The following is a 16,107-nucleotide window of genomic DNA, read 5'->3' on the forward strand; positions in this document are numbered from 1 at the left end:
ACAAATATATATGGAAGCTTTCTCCTCTAATTTACTGAATTTATTTTTTGTGTCAGATTCTGCCAAGAGGCTGAGTAAGAAGAGGCAAAGAATAAAAGTGGCCAAGACAACAGAAACAATCAATATTGACTGGATCCTTAATATGAAGGATGTTCATATTAAGGATCATGTTAAATACTTTATACATATTAGCTGATATAAATATTTCAACTGTTCTGTAAGAATTTTCCAACTTTTACAATGAGGAAATTGGAGTTAAGCAAGGTTAAATGACCCACCCAAGATCACACAACTGGTATAGCGGAACTAGGATATACCCAGTACACTACAGATCTTAATCTCCATGGTTTGTACCTGCCCTGTGCTTTAGTTTCTCCATTTACACAGTAAATGTAAAGGTAGCACATAGTAATATGTTAGAATACATGCGGAAGATAACATAACTAGGTGAAAGATTTGGTGTCATGATAGTGTCTTGAGTAACTTTATAAAACAATAAATTTTAGGATACTACATAAAATATAGTTAGATTCTCTATGGCTAAGGTCCCAGGAAACTGGTTTAAATATAATGGGCAATTATAATACTCAACAAAATTTTGGAAATATAATATACAATTGGTAATTATAATACCCAAACTGATGAACTAGATTAAATAATATTTTTAGTACATCAACTGAATTGGCTTTGGAACAAATGGAGCTTACTAACCACAGTTACACAATAAAGAACTAAAAAGTTTGTATTTAGGCAAGGTATTTCATATTACAACCTAGCAATTGTCACAGAATCTAGAATTTTCAGGCAATGGGAGAGCAGAACTTTTGAGGTCATATTGACAACCTAAAAATTGCTCTCTAGCCAATAAAAAAGTCAGGAAATATTGAGGCAACACAGTGGAATAAATAGAGTTACTGAAAAGAAATACAGCGGGAAGTAACCCAAGTAGAAAAAGATGGCAAAAGGCATTGTGCAAAGTATCTGGGCCAAAAGAAAATTTCAAGTTCTGTTCAATGAGCATATGTATGCAAGTCATAGAGAAGTTGTTGTGTAAGCCTTGGTAGTTAAGCCTGATATAGAGAGAGACAGGGATTCTTTTGGAATTCATATTAATATCTATGATATAACATAAGCAACCCAATATATAAAGATGAGCACATAAGAGAAGCAATAGCCTGAATATAAAGTAAGATGATGAAAATATTCATGACCATCAGCCAGTCCTCACTGACATTTTCACTGGGATTTGAAGTTGAAACAGAAACACACTGCTCATTAGTTTTAGCTTGATGCATATACCCACTAATTAACGAGTTCAGTGAACTGTCCAAAGTTCTCTTTGTAAACGCTTTGTTAAATCATTAACAATTAATACTTTCTTATCATTAAAATCCCATATTTAAGAATCCCTTCAACATTTATAAAAAGAGAAGTCAAAACCAGAATAACCCAAAAAACAACTGTAATCAAGGTTTTGGTGCATAAAATGAACATTCCTATTAATCAGCACATTTTCCAGATTCTGCTTTAACAAAGACTATTACAGTGGACATTTATAAACTCCTTTAGATAAATACTAATTAATTCTTCTATAAAATTTGGGAATTAATTTTACTACTGAAAGTCACTAAATCCTCAGAAAAGACATTCCTAAAAAAGTACCACAATATGTAAATAACTCTGTTAGTTGTTAGGGAGTTGTGCTGGTTTGAAGCTGTTAAGTACTCCAGAAAATGCTGTATTATTCTAATCCATTCTTGCGGGTGAAGACCTATTGTGGGTGGGAAATTATGATTAGATTGTTTCAACTGAGATGTGAACCACTCTAGTCAAGGTGGGTCTTAATCCTTTACTGGAGTCCTTTCTGAGAGGATAAAATACCGAAAAAGCCACAGAGCTTAGAGAGAGAAAACACCCAGCCAACTTAGAGAGAACCCAGAGTAGCTGACAGAGGAAGCCACTGAAGCCAGAAGCTGAAAACAATGAAACAAAGGAAAGAAGGACCACCAAACGCCAGCCATGTGCCTTCCCATATGACGGAGTTATCCCACATGCTGGTGGCCTCTCTTCAGAGTCCAGGCATTGTGCTGTTGATGCCCTGAGTTGGACATTTTCATGGCCTAAGAACCATAATTTGCAGGTTAATAAATCCCCATTGTAAAAGCCAACCCATTTCTGGTATATTGTATTCTGGCAGCTTTAGCAAACCAAAACAGGAATATTGTGAACAAATATTTTCCTTGTCCTGTTTCAAGTCAGGCATGTCCATGTGACCTTCTTTGGCCAATGAAATGTGAGCAGAAAGTGAAATTTGTTATTTCTAAATGGAAATGTTAAGATCCAGGGCACAATACAATGTTTTCCTTTCCTTCATCTTTGCAAACTGCTACATTTTAGATGTTGATTGATTCATTAGCATTCTCAGAATACAGAAAACAGAGAGGCAAGCCCACAGCCAGCCTTTGATAGACCTGCCCTGTGAGCAACAAATCAATATTTGTTTTTACTTAGTCCCCAAGATTTGTGGTTGCTTATAACTACAGTATAACTTAGCTATCCTGACAGATACAATTAAGGACTAGCATCCTTCATGCATTTTCTTAAAATATATGCAACAAAAAGTTACCATTTTCAGATCTCAGGTTAAATTTAACAGTAATTGCAATAAATTAAACATACCAACTATGAAAATCTTCAAAGAAACAGACTATATGTGTATATATATGCCTTATATATTATAAATTTGTATTATATATAGAAAACTGGAATCAACTTCAAAGATAACTTCTCTGTATTAAAAACAAAGTGCATACAGCAATTTTCAAAGGAGTCCAGGGCTTTACAGAGCAATACCATAGAGACTTACTGTAGTCATCCAAATACTGTCCCTAGAAATACATTTTTTTTATTAGAGAAGTTGTAGGTTTACCGACTTGAACAGACATCTATCTAAAGATGTACAAACAGCCAGAAAGTACATGAAAAGATATTCAACATCGTTATCCATCAGGGGAATGCAAATCAAAACAACAATGAGATACCATTTCATACCCGTTGGAAAGACTTCTATTTAAAAAATGGAAAAGAACAAGTGTTGGAGATGATGCAGAGAAATAGGAACACTCATTCATTGCTGGTGGCAATGTAAAATGGTGCAGCCACTGTGGAGGACAGTTCGTTGGTTCCCCAGAAAGCTAGTTACAGAACTACCGTATGACCTGGCAATCCCACTATTGGGTATATACCCAAGAGAATTGAAAGCAGGAACATGAATAGGTATTTGCCCACTAATATTCATAGCAGCATTGTTCATAATTAACAAAAGATTGAGGCAACCCAAGTGCCCCTCAACCGACTAATGGATAAATAATATTATGTATATATGTATATGCAATGGAATATTATTCAGCTGTAAAAAGGAATGAAGTCCTGATGCATATGACAACAAGGATGAACCTTGAAGACATCATGTTGAGTGAAATAAGCCAGACACAGAAGGACAAATAGTGCATGATCTTACTGATTTGAAACAATTGGAATAAACAGAGAGTTCGAATCTAGAATATAATTTACCAGGGATTTGGTGGGATAGGTAATAAGACATTAAGGCTTAAAGTGTACAGGGTTCCTATTTGTGATGATACAAATGTGGTGGTAATGGATGGTGCTGATGGTAAGAGAACACTGTGAATGTAATTAACAGCACTGAAATATATATTTGAATGTGATTAAAAGGGGACATGTTAGATTGTTTATATGGTAACAGAACAAAAATTTTTTTAAAAAATCCATGCAACTACGCTACACAGATAGTGAGTCCTAAGTTAAACCATGGACTTTAATTAATAGCATAATTATTAAAAATGTGCTATCATCAGTTGCAATAAGCGATCCACTCCAATGCAGTGTGTTGGTGGTGGGATGATGTATGGGAATTCTGTATTTTATGCATGACTTTCTGTAAACCTATAATTTTTCTAAAAAAGAAAAAAGCTAATGTCAATGGTTGATACCTTGAATTGTCAATTTGATCTCAGTAATAATAAGTGTAGCATTAAGGAAGACACTAAAATTAGTATTTATAATTGCCAATATTTTAAAATATATTATTCATCTGGTATGTGTATATATCTCAATAAAATTGCATAAAATATAAAAAATATATATTATTAAATTTTTGATGAAGGTGGAATAAAGATACATTCTTAAGACATACACTAAAAGACAATATTGACAACAACCTGTATTAAGGAAAATACTAAATGGAATTATTTAGGCTGAAGGAAAATACTACTACACAGAAAAATGGAAATGCATGAAGGAATGAAAATCAAAGCAAAGGAATAATATATAGCTAGGTCTAAATGATATTGACTATATAAAATACTGATAAGGTCTTTTGGGTTACAAATATATTTAGAATTTAATACAAGATAACAAAATAGATGGAAGGATGATAAATGCAGTTAGAATATATACTAAGAGCCTTTCATACTCTGAGATATGGTAAAAGTGCAAATAAATATTAGATTTAATTAGGTAAAGATACCTGTTGTTAACTTTAGAAAAAATGATAAGTAAAGAAACAAGTATATCACAAATTAATGGAAGGATACAATTTCACAATATTAAAATAATTGATTAATCCAAAGAAAGGCAGAAAAGAAGGTATAAAAGTAACAGGAGAGGTAGGTAATAAAGAAAAAAATATTTAGATGGTAGATTTTAATCCAAATATCAGAGATTATATTAAATATGGAATGATTACTACACCGCTTGAAAAAACAAAAAGATTGTTAGACTATGTAGGAAAATAAAAACAAACTCCATGATACAATAAACAAACCTTAAATATGAAGACACAAAAACCTGAAATGTAAATGAATGGAAAAAGATATGACATGCTAATTCTAAACAAATGAAGCTCAAATAGCTATAGTAATATTAGACAAAATAAACTAAGGCAAAAGACATCCAAAAGAACAACTCATAATGCTAAAAGGGAAAATCCACCAGGAATAGACAATAATTCTAAATACTTAGATATGTAATAACCGGCCTCAGCATACATAATGGAAAAAAAACTGAAAGTAGAAAAAGTCAAGTCAGTAAAATAGCAAACAAGCAGAAATAAAGTCAGTAAAGGAAAAGAATTGAAACACATGATTAATATTTTTTTTTCCATTTGTCTTTGGTTTCAGCAGTTTGAATATGATCTGCCTAGGTGTTTTTGTTTTTTGTTGTTTTAAATCGTGCTTATTGCTCTCTGAGCCTCTTGGATCTGTGATTTGCTGTCACACAATCATTATATCACAGAGTGTTTCTTCTACTCTATTTTCACTCTCTTCCTGGGATTGTGATTAATTGTGTTAGACTGTCTGGTATCATTTTACAGGTCTTGAATGCTCTATTCATTTATTTTTCCTCACTCATTTTTCATTTGTGTTTCAGTTTGGGTAATTTATATTGACCTAGCTGTAAGATTACTGATTCTTTTCCTGGCTGTTTTATGTTTAATGAAAAGCCCCAAAAAGACACTCTTCATATCTATTACTATCAATAATAGACACATCCTTCCTTCTACAAGGTGCTTAGTGAGCAGGGGTGAGGATGGCAAAAGAGGTAGTTAAATCAGGTAGAAGTTGGACTGGGTTTGAGGTTTGTGTTGCTATGGTTAGTTTCAGTGCACCACAGACTTTAAATTCCTGTAGCAACACTTTGTGTTTAGGATGGTTTTCCTCAATGCTGGCTTCACCCTCAGCTTCAAGTCTTCTCTTTGTACTGTACTTCAGAGAGAACCCCTTTCCATACTCTTGTCTCTTTCTCACCCCTCTCTCAGCAGTATCCCACCATTACCAGTGGTGGGTAGTGATGGGGGCAGTGAGAGGACTACTCTAATATTCAGGTCAAACCTCAGACTTTGGCAGCCTCAGTGAGTTTCAGTGCCCCTCCCCTCTCTCAACTATAAATCTGTGAGGAGCACATATTCGTGTGTGTGTGTGTGTCTGTGTGTGTGTGTCTGTGTGTGTGTTCCCATGCCCCAGCTGCACTGAATTACCCTGAATGTCCTAACACGAACAGACTGCTTGTGGTTGCCCTTCCTCCCAGATATTAATTATTTTGTTCTGTAATAGAGATGGGGTAGAAGGGTCCAGGTGGAACTTCATATCCCTCACACATATCCCTCCCTAGCCAGGTCAGTACCACAGGAGCACTTCCTTAAAATTCTCTGAAGTCTTTTCTGTGAGAGCATGGTTAGGTTCACAGAGATAAAAACTGCAAGCGGGAGCACATTCCTTTAATTTCTGTGTTCCCCAAGGGCTTTACCCTCTCACACCACTGAACATTTGACTGCCATCATTGCACTAATTAACCTATTTACTAACTATCATAGCTGAACTCTTCATGTCGGTGTCTAGCTCCACCTACCCCAGATAAATTAGTGTTTGCATCTTGTCTATTCCTGTAGGAATCTATCCTTAAATTTGGAGTCACTTGTTTGCTCTGTGACCTCAGCTCTATAATGGGTTCCAAAAAAAAAAAAGAAAACACAATTTTATTGGCTTTTTGTTGTTGTTTTAAGGCTGGAGGGACATTCTTTGTAGCTCCCTAAATCACTTAGTGGAAACTAGAATTACATAGTGAATACGAACATGAATATGAAACAATCACAAAAATAGTGAAAAAATTTAGGTTGAGTTTCAACAATTTTCCTGAAATTGAAACCATGTGTTGACTCCTCTCTGAGCACTGTGCAATAAACTAGAAATCAATGATAAAAACCAAATTGGATATCACTCAGATGCTTATAAATTAAACAAAACACTTCTAAATAGCCAATGGGTGAAGGAGGAAATTGTAAATAAATTTTAAAATAGTTTAAATAGAATAATAAAATACTACATATTAAAATATATAAGAGTCTAAAGCTTAGATTAGAGGGATATTTATGACATTAAATTCATATGTTAGAAAAAAATTAAAGCTAAAAATCAAGTACTTATCTATCCATCTCAAGACAGTTTAAATAAGTATTAGAAGCAAGAAAATAATAAGGTATTAGAAGAAAGGTAACAATAAATTAAGAACATTGAATGAATAGAAATGAAATAAAAATCAACATAGCCAACACATTACTCTGTAGGATAAAATTCATAACTCCTAGCTAAGCAAATACAGAATTAAAAAGACTCAAGATTTAATATCCAATATTAAAATGGGACATCACCAGACAGCCTACAGACAGTAAAAGATACACATCCTCAGTGATTATCAGGCAAACACAAATTAAAGGCAATACACAGACACCCGAATGGCTAAACAACTGACAATACCAAGTATCTAAGAGGATGTTAATCATTTGGAACCTTATGCATTGCTGGAGGTACTGTGAAGTGGTATATCCACTTAGGAAAATGGCCCAAATGTCCACCCATCATCAATATTCTTATAAGAAAACACAACACCACAAAGAAAAGACCAAACTACTATCGCTCATTACAAAATAAATGAATCTTACAAACATAATATTGAATGAGAAAAGCAGACATAAAAACAAAGCCTACAATATTATTATATTCATGTAAATTTCTAGAATCGGAAATACTAATCTATTTTTAAAGAGGTCAAAAGAGCAATTGACTTCAAGGCAGGATTAGGGGTGGTCATGTTGTTTGATGTAGCACAAAGAACTCTGCTGTGGTAATGAAATTTTTCTATTCCTAAATCTGGATTGTGTCTACATAGATATACACATATGTAAAAATAATAAGCTGTATGTGCTAGTTTGGATATATTATGTCCTGACAAAAGCCATATTCTTTGATGCAATCTTGTGGGGGCAGATGCAGTAGTGTTGATTAGTTGGAATCCTTTGAGTATTTCTATGTAGATGTGACCCAATCAACTGTGAGTGAAACATTTGATTGGATAATTTCCATGAAGGTGTTACCCCACTGATTCAGGGTGGGTATTAATTGGACCACTGGAGTCACATAAAGGAATTCACAGACAGAAGGATCAGAGCAACTGAGAGTGACATTTTGAAGAGGAGCTGCAGCTGAGACAGACATTTTGAAGATGGCCTTTGAAGCTGACACTGACATTTTGAAGAACACCATTTTGAAACACAATCTGGGAGCAAGCAGATGCCAGCCACATGCTAACAGAGGTTTTCTGGATGTCACTGGCCATACTCCAGTGAAGGTACCCAATTGTTGATGTCTTACCTTGGATACTTTATGGCCTTAAGACTGTAACTGTGTAACCAAATAAACCCCTTTATAAAAGCCAATCTATTTCTGGAGTTTTGCAAAGGGCAGCATTAGCAAACTGGAACACTGTACTCAAAAATTCTGTGAACTTTAAGTTATATACAAATTAAAAATTAAAAAAATAAAAATTAAATATAGAAGTCTTGTTCCTTAATTTTTACTTTGATTCTAATAAATCTTGGGGTAAAAGTGCTTAGTAAAAAGGAAATTTTAAATATGTAAATGAATATGTAAATGAAAAATGAGTGAGGAATATGAGGAATATGTAAAATGTTTTTACAAGTTATATCCAATACAGGAGGCATTAGTCAAGCTCTTTGTGGAAAATCAGACAAAAATTAACTTTGGTTAATCTTACGTGAAGATTGAACTAGACACAGAAATGTGAGCCATCTAGAGTGTAATGTATTATTCAAGTTATTTCTCTTCAATGGCTATACCTGGTCAAGAACAAGATAAGGTACCAAGCAGAGCCTGTTAATTACAAAATTGTAATGTAGCATTAAGCTTAAAGCCAACATGACATAAAATCAGAGAGCATCTTCTTATCTTATAGCTCTTCTAAGCTCCTCTATTGGCTTCCAAAAGAGACAGAGAGCCTGAAATTCTATGTGATGATCTTTCTTGAAAAGGGTTCAAGCCATTAAACAAGTATTTATTAAGCACCTACAGTCTGCCAATCACTATTAGGTGTATGATGATAAACAGATGGACACACTCTGTCCTTAAAGGAAATCCTAGTCTAATTGGAAAGCCAGACGTGTGAATAAATATGAAAATATTATATAATGAAAGAAGAGAGGCAACATACAGGACACATAATAACATCTAAGAATGAGTGATTAATCTTTATTCTGTTTGTTTGGGGGGTGTCGATGCATCACAGTAAAGGTTATATCAACCAAGATATTCATGGATGAATTGTATATGCCAGAGGAGTATAGAGGATGGTTTACAAGTAAAAGGTGATTGTCAGAGGGTATCAATCAGGGAATTGATAGAATCACATTTCAATTTTTGATAAATCTCTCCAGCAGTTTTATGGAGAATGAATTGAATGGTAACACAGAAACCTGGCAGATAAAGTAGGAGGTTATGGAAACACGCAACCATGAAGCAATGGGACTTGGACTGTGGCTGTAGTAAGAGATGAAAATGGGGTGGGTAGATAATAGATTTATGAATTAAAAAACATCAATATTTGATGTAAGAAGTAGAAGGCAAAGATTTAGGAAAAGGCAGGGGTAACCAATGATTCACATTCAGAGGAACATGTAACAATCAACAAACTGAGAAGTGTTGATTTTTATTATATGCATGTTTCAAAAGGCAAGATAATGAATGCCTCTAGAGGGTCTATTTGAAGATACTGCACAAGTAAAAATTGATGATGATCATAATCATGATACCATTAACTTGTTTACCACTTGCCAAGCTTTATGCTACATACATGAATATATTTAATTCTCAAACCTCTTATTCCTTCCTTTTACTAAAAGAGTAAACTGCAGCATAAAGAAGTTATGTACCCTGGCAAAGGAAACAGAGCTAGTAAGTGACAGAACCAACCTCAACTGGAAAACTCAAAATTCTATGCACTAAAGAAGAAAGATTCATAAATAGAAGATCAAGAAAGAATGAAAAGACAACAGTCCAGAGATGATAAATTAATGTCAAAATAAGATGCCGGGCTGGGGAAGATAAAATTGTAATGCCCTGTTGAAGAACACTTTGTCTAAACCAGGACTGGTCCTACACTTCTTTGAAGCTTATATATATATATATATATATATATATATATATATATACACACACACATACATATATACATATATATATATATATATATATATATATATATATATATATATATATAGTTCACATTGAAATAGCTCAAGGAAGACTTGCTAGATTGTACAAGCTCAAGCAAGCCCCTTATCCACCTTGGCCTTTTTGTTAAATATCTGAAATGAAGTTGGATATGATGAACACTAAACTCCCTTCCAAATCTTAAATTTTAGAATACAAAATAAGAAAATTGCAAAAAAAATTTTAAACAAAACTTAATTTTTGAATCCAAAGGGGAATCTTGCAAAGGAATGTGGAATCCTAACACCAAGATTAGAATACTAATGAGTTGTTTCCCTAAAGTCAGAAGTACTTTGTAAGGAGGCATAAAGCAAGTATGTTCTTTCTCAACTGATCTATGTATCAGATAGTAAATTATTACAAAAAATCAATAAAAAGATACATTTCTCCACATGTACCTAAATTTGTGGCAAGTTTTATCACAAGCATTTTTTTGATTCCAAAGAAAGGAAAACGTATGTTGAAACTTGGCTAGACTATCATGCTATCCCATTTCATTTTATTCAGCTGTTTCAAGGTTAATTTAAAATCATCACTGTTAAGCATAAGGGGTGTTTTATTACTGTTTTTTTCTACAGAAGTACATTGAATTCCTTAGTTCAGGAAGTCAGCAATAAATTGTTCTTTGTCATTTAGGTCAGATACTTAGAGTACAGAGCAGGAGCAAGCAGACCAAAGTGGTTGAATTACACTATTTACAATGATTAGGATTCTGTCAGACAGCTCCTAAGGACCTCTGGTAATTAGACAAATACCTTTAGTGTTACTGGCATATTAATTCCAAAGCAACAGTTAAAAAATTGTAAGAGCTTTCCCTGGAAGAATCATTTTTGAAAGTCACTTGTTTCTGATTAATCTCAAAGGGATTTTTTTAAAATGAACAGTTGACTGTTTATTAACATTAAAGATAAAGAATTCTATGCTCCTCTCATTGTTGCCTCTGTTCTTTCATGATTCCTCCATGGCAATATGATAGTGTTAACATAAAAAAAAAATACATATGTAAAAGAAATTCTGTGATAAGAACTTCAGCTTTTTATCTGATTTGAAGCAGGAATTTTGGTCTCCTTTTCACAACTTTTTTACTGTAAAGAAAGGCAAGCTGCTTGTATCTATGTAAAAAAATCTAAAGTGTACTAATATCTAATTTTGCCTAACATAAACCATGTGACTTTCAGAAGTTCAACTTTTGGAGGGAAAACCTACTATATCTTAAAGTTCTATTCTGCTTCCACTGCCAGTCCTAAGTATAATTTTCTCAGAACAACTCAGCATTTGAAAAAATGGGTTCCATAGAATGTCAGGACTATATAGAGCCTTAACACTCACTTATCCCAAACTTCTTTTTTTTCTTTTCTTCTTTTTTTTTTTTCTTAGAGAACTTAGGCTAAGAGAAGAGAAATGAGCAGCCCAATCTTGTACAGGAAGTTAATGATAGAGCTGGGACTCAAAATCGATTTTTGCACTCCAAGCCCAGTGTTCATTTCCACTGTACCATACTTCCCTAACGTATTGCTAGAAGAAGGATTTGGACCAGAATAATATAGCAGAATTTCTAATTCTAATATTATTGGGTCAGTATTATTGTGAATTCAGAATGTGTTTTCTTCATATTGACTATTTGGCCTATTCAAACAGGCACTATGCCAGGACAGTAAACCACATACTCCTCTTTAAGTTTGCTCCTCACCTTATTTTTGATGCTTTCAGTAAAGCTAGATTCTATCTGAATTTACACAAATGGGGGAAATAAGGAAGAGCCTGAAGAGCCTGCTGGTGGCCATGGCCACATACACTATAGCATTTCTCCTGAATCCCAGTGGTGGACTCATCATTCCAGCCATAAGCAAATATTTGTAAAGTGGACATCTAGTTTGAGCTTATCCTGTGTCCACTGCATTCAGACATCTTTAGAGCATTTGTCAAACTGGTCCTCCAAAAGTCTATGTCCATAAAACCTGAGGACTCTTCTGAGAAAGCACTAAGTCTCAGGAAAGAATACCTTATTTGATTTAATTAGAGAGTCTTATTTTTCAGAAAAGAGGATAAATTCACAGTATAGCTTTGTTTTGTCACTAATATTTGTCTCACAGAATAGCCCAGCTCCTAATGGATTCATGTCTTAGTTCTATGAACCACAATAAATTTGAAAATAAAACTTTAAAGTGCTGATTCACTAAAAATTCTGTAAGACTTCAGGGCAAAGCAGTCATGAGGTGATGATGATGATGGTGACGATGGTGGTGGCGGTGGTGATAGTGGTGCAGGTGATGGTAGTTACTGACTAATACTAGGTAAAACAACAGGAATACCAGGATTCACTTTGTGTCAGACACCGTGAAGTTTATCATTTGAGGTACATACTGCCTGAGCTTTGTGAGATGATGTTGCTGTCTGAACATAGCAGCAATCACTGAGTGTGTACAAGAGAAAATGTTACAATGCTATCACTCAGCAGGAGGTGATTTACTTGTGAGGATGGGAAAGCCCTCATGAAACACTTGAGAATTCTTCCTAGAAATACATGAAGTAGGCCCTATTGTTGACTGAAATTTTGCATGAGAAAGTAGGGGTGAGAATTAGATTAACTATATTGTTTCTAAAAGTGTGACTTCTTAATGTCATAGGTTGGAGAGATCAGGAGAAATTTATATAATTGTTGTATAAACTGTTGTATAAGCAAGCATCATGTATACAACATTGTCTGTATCTTCCAGTGGCCACTCAAATGACTCTTGAAGAATCTTATATCAGTTATCTGCACCCAAATCATTTGACACCCTATTACTTCCAACCCGCAATATTGAGACTGAAAGCCCATTACACTGCCATATTGGAGACAAGCTATCCCAGAATGTATTCATAAGTATGGATTCTACAACTATGGCCAGAAAAGCAGAGTCAAAGAGTTCAAACAAGATCACAGAGGACACTGCTCTAAATGTTTAGGGAAAGTTCCTACCAAAAGGGCAACATAGGGTGAGGAAATAGCTCTTACTCTTACTTGTAGACCCAGGACGAAATGGCAGCCCTGCCATTTACTAACTATGTGAACTTGGGCACAATAACTTTCCCCATAACTGCTTTTATGCTCAGAGCACTTGTCTAAGTATATTTCATGTAAAGAGGGGAGTACAGGGCCTTGCATATAGTAAATGATTAAGGAAAGTAAGCAAGTATATCATTGTCACTGTTAGACTAAGCACTTCAAATCTTACTGAAATTCTGAGCAATGATTTTGAATTTTATACAATGTCCACAAATAATATCAGAATAAGACCCAAAACTGTATGAAAGTGTGACCTAAACTAGGCACAGTCTGGCAAAACTATGAAAGAAATTATACATCTCTCTCTTGTCACCAGTTGAATTTGCGTTCTTTCCTTCTTCCTTTTTATCATCTCACTCTTAGCACTCACTAATTTCTCACCAATCTCCGAACAATGACATTCCTCTTACTCATATTTCTACAACTTAAGAGAACTCTCTTGGTACCTTTCTCAAGCTCTTAATACAAACTCACACATTCTTGGTCCAATTCCTTCAGAATCATGTTTTCAGCTAGATTTTATTTAAGTAATTTGACCAACCAATTCACATGCATGTGGCTGGGTGCCAATACAGTCTTTCATTGTTTCTTAGGAAACCTGTATTTTAATAGTAGTTTTCTGAAGAAAATCCGTACTCCAATGGATAAGCAGTACCATTACATATTGCCAAAAAAAGCCTCAAGTAAATATTTTTATCTATCTTTAAATATTTGGGCATTCATGCACAAAAGGAAAAAGAAAAAAAACCAATAGAACCAATCAGCCACAAGAGAAAAATATACAAACAAAAATAAATGACTGTTCATGCCAAACTATGATGTAGAGTCTGAAGAGGCAAGAATATAAAACATAATTGCTCAAAATAATTGGTCTTTATATTCTCACTGCTAGTAAATTGAAGCTTGATTATTCTGGAAGGAAAAAAACTGTAAAATTATAACTCTTTTACATGCAAAAGACCTTTATTATCCATTTCAAAAGACTTCAGGGGATATGCTACTCATAATAACAGAACCAGCTGCCAACAAAAGAAATTTAAATTACTATACCAGGGAAATTGTTATCTCTGGCCTCTTTGGAAATACCTGTCAAAGAACTCCTGACATCTTCTGAAAGGCCAGAATTATAAAATCAACAAATCCTTTCTGTTCATCAAAACTGAGAAGAATGTGTTGATCTCAGAAACTAATTCTGGGGCCAAAAGGAGTTGGTGATTACAAAACAAGGCCAGGGGTAAAAAAGTAATCCAAGATCCAAACAAAAGAGTGAAACTCTCAAGAATTAATGTCAGTACAACTAGTAATTTTAAAGGTAAGTTATAAAATGTGAAAATGGTACAGCTAAGTCCAAACAAGGACAGAAATTGAACAGATATAAAAGTGGCAAGAAATTGTTGGGGATAAACCATTTAATGTGATGGGCTCACAGTCTGGAGCCAGTCAATGGCACCTGGGAATTCGATTTCCACCTGGTAACAAGGGCAACAAGCCAAGCCTGTCTCACCAGCTAAATCCAGGAAGTGAGATGACACATTCCTTTTCCTACTCCAAATTTCTACTTTAAGCTATAACTAGGCCCATGAAGATAAAGACACACTTTTATTAACAAAACTAATTTAATCTACTCACTAGGTTTGTGACTGGATCTACATCATCTCCAATAGCACCTGTTAAGGACTGAATCATGTACACCAAAAAGACAGGTTCAAAAATCCACAGTCCTGTGGATGTGAACCCATTTTTAAATAGGATTTCTGAAGATGTTATCAGTTAAAGTGAGACCAAATTGAACCAGGGTAGGCCTTATTGTAATATGACTGATGTCCTTACAAACAGATGAAATTTGGACATGGTCAGCAGCAGGAGGCAGCAGGAGACAGCAGGAGACAGATGGTCATGTGGTGGGGGCAGAGTTTGAGTTATGGAATGCCGGCAAGTCACCACCAAAACTCTACAGACTTCAGAGAAATTCTGTGAGACAATAAATTCCTATTGTGTAAGCCAACTAGTCTGTGATATTTGTTATGTACTCCTGGCAAATTAAGAAATTATCAACACTTTTTTAATGCCTTTAAAATACTCATTCTGAATTGGGGCTTGCTGGAGAGAATGGCAAAACCCTGACACAAAAAAGTTGGTAAACACTTGCGTGAGTGACAGAGGGAAGTTGAAATGGAGGAAGAGAATCAATGGAGAGAGGGGAGCAAATGAACAAAAGAAAAAAAATCTACTTAAGATGAGACTGCAAACTAAAATTCAAAACACGTGAGGCTGAAAAACCCACAGTTAACATCATAACCAGTCATGAAAGACTAAAAGCTTTTCCTCAAAGATCTGGAACAAGAAAAGAATGCCCACTGTCATCACTTTATTCAATATCATGCTGGATGTTCTAGTCAGAGCAATTAGGCAAGTAAAAGAAATAAACGGCATGCAAATTGGAAAGGAAGAAGTAAAATTTCACTATTTGCAGAAGACATGTTCCTATATATAAAAAGTCCCCAAAAATTGACAACAAAGCTACTAGAGCTAATAAATGAATTCATAAAAATGACATGGTACGAGATTACTATGCAAAAATCAGCAGTGTTTCTATATACTAGTAGTTAGCAAGCTGAGGAGGAAATCAAGAAAAAAATTCCATTAACAAAAGCAACAAAAAGAATCAAATATCTAGGAATAAATTTAACCAAGGATATATAAGACTTGAACACAAAAACTACAAAGCATTGCTAAAAGAAACCAAAGATGACCTAAATAAATGGAAAGATATTCCATGTTCATGAATTGGAAGACTATTGTTAAGATGTCATTTCTACCCAAAGTGACTTACAGATTCAAAGCACTCACAATCAAAATTCCAAAATCCTACTATGCAGAAATGGAAAAGCCAATCATCAAATTTATTTGGAAGGG

This window comes from Choloepus didactylus, chromosome 15 (genome assembly GCF_015220235.1).
Source record: "Choloepus didactylus isolate mChoDid1 chromosome 15, mChoDid1.pri, whole genome shotgun sequence".
Taxonomy (NCBI): Eukaryota; Metazoa; Chordata; class Mammalia; order Pilosa; family Megalonychidae; genus Choloepus; species Choloepus didactylus.